We start from the raw sequence: 4687 nt of genomic DNA, 5'->3' as shown, positions 1-4687 counted from the left end.
CCTGGGCACGCGTGATGTGAGTGTGAGGAGGCTGTCAGCCCCCCACCCCCCCCCCGCGCGGGACCACCGGCCCCTCCTTCCCCCCACCGTGGCCAGCCGCTTCTCATCTCTAAACAGCTCTGTTGAGAGGCAGTGAGCCCCACCGTGCCATCCACCCGTGTCACGGTGTGGGCCGAAGCCTTCCCAGGGTGCCTGAGCCGTGGACCCCCCCCCCCGGCCTCCGCCGGCACCCCGCATCTGTGTGTGTGAGCCCAGGCTCCTCAAGTGAGTGGCTTTCCTGAGGACCTGCCCTTTCTGCTGTCGCCATGTCCTCCAGCCCTGCTGGCGTGGCTTCCTTCCCCAGACGCGGCCTTGGGGCCCCCTCCCCGCCCGTCCCCTGTGAGAGGGGGCCGAGGCCGGGGGCCATCCCAGCTACGCAGCCTGGGGGGACGCGGGGCGGGGGAGGTTCTCAAGACGAAGACTGGCTCTCTGTGAAGGCGCGGCCCTCACCTGTCCCCGGGATGCCCCCGTCCGCGTTACCTTTCCTTGTTGAGCACAGCCCAGATAGATTGCAACCTCTGGCCTTCCTCCTGTCCTCCCTCCCCCTCCTCACCCCAAGAAGAAAGCGAGGCGGCCTCTCCAGGGGCCTCACTCAAGGTTTCCGCTAGCTCAGTCCAGCCGCAAGGTCAAGACCGGGGACACGTCGCGGGGTGCTGCAAGCCCCTGGCCTTGGAGATAGCCAGCAACGAGCAGGCTTCCTCTGTGTGTGTGTGTGTGTGTGTGTGTGCACGTGCGCACGCGTGCACACGCGTGTGTGCAGCCTGCGCGTCACCTGCCTTTACCATCCGCTGCCCTGCCTGAGATCACCCCAGCGCCAGCCCCCCCCCCCCATCACTTCATTATTTCTTTGTAAATAGGGCTTTTCCGAGTCACAATAATCGGGGCTTTCTTTTTGCCGTGTGCTGCCACATCTGGCTTTGATTGGCCCCAGCCTCGTGGATGCTGGAGGCCTGACGTTACCCGCCGTCCGGGGAAGGGTGGCCCGGGCCCCTTCCCGCCCCGCTCCAGGCCGGCCCCTGCGGAGCCACCTGGGGGGCGAGGCCCTGTCTGGAGCGCCTTCCCTCCGCCAGTGGGGCCGAGCCTGCCGCCCTGGCCCCGCACCCTGGAGCCCTTCCCGCGTTCCCAGGGCTCCGGAGCGCTGTGCTGAGCATGCCCAGACACGCCCGGTGGCCATGGCGGAGGCTCACGGCCCCCGGCGGGGTGGGGGACGGACTGAAGGGCCCCCCGCCTCGGCCCGGTGCCCTCTGCCACGCACGGCAGCCGTGCGGGCCCTGGGGGACCCCGGACACGCGCCCCCGAGTCCTTCCGGGACGCGTGAGCGACCCTCTCCGGGCTGCTCTCGGGCCATCGGGCTGATCCGTCGCCGGTGTCGCGGCGGGGCGCTTTGACCCGGCCCGCGTCGCCGCCCAGGCCCGGGGAGGCTCGCCCACCGACCCCGCGGGGCCGGCTCGAAAGGCCTCCGGGCCTCCCTGACCCGGACAGAGAGCAGGCCCCGGGGGCCTGCGCCGGGACTGGCCGGCGTCGGCGGGACAGAGTCTATCTGTCATCTGTCTATCCGTCCGTCTCCTCCGCTCCAGGGGCCCCGAGCGAAGGCTGCGGGCGCCGGCCAACCCTGCTCTCACCCCTCCCGGCTGGGCTGGGCGCTCCCAGCATCCCCCGGGCCTGGGGCAGGGGTGAGGCGGGCGGCCGGGCCGAACCAGGTGCTCCCCTCGCTACCTGCACTTTCCCCCAAGTGTCTGGAATTCCGCAGCCCCGACAGCTGGATGAGCCGGGCCCCGTTCTCCCCGGGACTTCACCAGCGGCCGGGGCCTTAAAGAATTCTTACAGAAACCATGTCAGCCCCAAACTGTGTGATATCTGATTTGTAGCACTCATAAAACCCCATGCCCGCCGCCGCCGGGGAGGGGAAGGGTCGGGGCGCGCCGCCGAGGCCCCGGCCCCCGCCCGGAGCGTGCGCGTGCGCTTGCGGGTGACCGAGGGGCGCGCGGGCGGGGAAGGGGGTCGCCCCCGGAGCTGGCCCGCCGAGCGCCGACTCCCCACCGGGCCCAGGGGCTCCCCGACACACAGCCCCGCTTTCCCGCTGGGAACCTGGGAGCCAACGGGAGGAGCCACGGGAGCGGGGGGGGGGGGGGCCCGGGCAGCGGGCGTCCCCCAGAGGCAGCGGGGGACACGGCCTGCGTCCCGGGGTCGCGGGGGGGGGCGGGCGGGCTCTGGCATCTGGTGCCCAGGGTTTGCAGGCCTAGTGGTCAGCCTTCTGCAGGGAGACCCCGGCGTGCACCGAGCCGGGACGTTTGGGAAGGGGCGCACCCTGGCCCGGGAGCGTGGGCGGGCCGCTCGTGTGACGAGGTCACTCCCCTGGGACCCGCCGACCACGGTCACATCTGCGTGGCGCCGATGTCCCCAGCAGGCCTCAGGGGATCCGAGCTCGAGGGTCAGGGGGACACGGTCTCAGGCCCGGGTGCCCAGGTGACCTCAGCGAGAGCCTGGCCTGGCCGGCTCCCGAGGGCCCACCGGGTCTGGGTAATAAGTCTGTCCCGGGCCGCAGGCGGGAGGTGGTCATTAACGGCCCGGATCAAAGGGCCCTTGAAACACGCGCTCATTACGAGGCCGGGGCGGCAGAGCCCGGCCGGGGCGGCGCAGACGGAGTCTGCAGTTCAAATGGCCTCTGCTTTCCTTGGGGTGAGAGGGCCCAGCCCCCTCCCGCCCCAGCCGCTCATTCCGGCCCTCCGGGCCTGGCCTCCGATTCCCGGGGCCCGTCTGAGGGCTCACGGGGGCGGGGGGGGGGACCCCCAGAACTGTCTGCCGGCCGTGGGGGAGGGACACGGGGCTCTTCCACACCCCGGCCCCCGGCGGCTGGCAGATAACGGAGGACCCAAGCACCTCACTTCTCTCTACTTGGAGGCACACGTTTGAGCAGACTGGGAAGGTTCTAGAAGGAAGATGTGGCTGAGGGTGACCAGCTGGGCCAAGAGGGCTGTGGCTCTTGGTTTCTTCCCCGGGCTGTCGGCCCTGAGGCCCCGAGGCCCCCGGTTCCGTGGCGGGAAGGCTGAGCTGGGCGCTGACCCACGGGGCCCCGGCTGGTAGCAGGGAATGGGTTCCTGCGGTCTCCGTCCTCCTCGCCAGGCCAGCGTTTCTGTCCTGGCGTTCACGAAGGCCTGGCACGTCCCTGTCCCTTCCTCCCGTGGCCACGGCGTGGCAGGATGTGGCCACACGGCAGGCCGGCCGCGGTGGACTGCCTGTCCACCTGCCCCGGCGGCGGCCGTCCTGCCAGCCCAGAGCCCGGCCACGAGGTGGCGCGTCGGGCCCGCCCGGGCACGGAGCCCCGCGGTGCCAACCGCGGGGCTTCTCTGCTCCCGGGACCGCTGGCGGCCCGGGCAGGCGGGTCTCCTTGGACCCGGGGTGGGGGGTGCCCCACCCCCAGAAAGGGGGGGCCGGGGTCCCGGGAGCTCCCACCCCCCTCGGCCCACCTCCTCGGCACGGCGCCTGGCGAGGGGGCGCTGGGTGGGGTCCTGAGCGTGCGGAGCCTGGTGCTGCCCTGGAGAGGAACCAGGGGGGGGGGGGCACACAAACCCTGCCGCCTCCCAACCCCTTCCCAGAGCGCCCCCCCACCTCGGCCTCCAGGATCTGTGGCTGGGGGCCTGGGGACCTCGACCATGACGGTGACCCCTGCTCCCCAGCAGCAGCTTGGAGGGGGATCCGAGTCCGTGGCGAGTGCACACTTTGAGGGGGCATGGGTGGGGAGGGAGGCTCGCTCATACGTTAGCATCCAAGGAGTTGGGCTGCTGGTCCTGGATTCCACACTGGGTGTGGGGGGGGAGTCCACGAGGGCCCCCCGGGTCTGGGGTGTTGTGGTGAGGGGTTCCTCCGAGCTCGTCCCTGCGCCCTTGGGATGAGGCCGTCTGGACTCGGGAAGGACTTTCCTAAAAATACATCCCGGCCCGGGGCTGGGGGGGGGGGGGCGGGCGGGGGGGGCCTCTGGGGCGAGGCGCAGCTGCTCTTCCCATCTGGCCTGTCCTCACCTCCCGCCCGGAACATCCCCTGCCCGCCTCGCCCCGGCTAAATCCGCCCCGGCCCCTCGGCCCGCACATAACGGGAAAGCTATGCGTCCGGGGCCCCTCTGGGGCTCTGGGGAGACGTGCCCACTTGTGCTGGGAGCGGGGGGCCGACAGCTGCCGGGCACGTCCTTCATCTGAGCACGCCAGGCCTCTCGGCCCCCCGCCCGGCCCCGGCCCGCATGGAAGGCGCCGGGCGCGGCCGCAGCTGCCGGCGTCCATCACGACGAGGCCGGCCGCGCCCGGCTGCGCCCGCAGGGAGACCCCCAAGTCCCCCCCGGGCCCGGGAGAGGCCGCACCCCTCAGGAAAAGACCGAGAGGGCTCACGCCGGCCCTCGCACCCGGGGCCCCGGCTATCCCAGGCCCTCGGGGAGGCCGCCTCGCGGAGATCTCTCACCGGGGTGGGGGTGGGGACCCCGCTCTGCGGGTGACGGTGTGGGAAGGGGGGGCGAGGCCTGGGCGGGCCTGGGATACGGAGGGGCCGCGTGGGAACGGGGAGGCGCAGGACACACAGGGCCCCCTAAGAAGCTGCAAGGACACACTGGAAAGGCAGGGAGCGCTCGACGCCAGGAAGCCGGCCCCGGGGGGGGGGGTGC

The sequence above is a fragment of the Perognathus longimembris genome, chromosome 13 (genome assembly GCF_023159225.1).
Source record: "Perognathus longimembris pacificus isolate PPM17 chromosome 13, ASM2315922v1, whole genome shotgun sequence".
Lineage (NCBI taxonomy): Eukaryota > Metazoa > Chordata > Mammalia > Rodentia > Heteromyidae > Perognathus > Perognathus longimembris.
Note: the sequence above shows the minus strand (reverse complement) of the source record.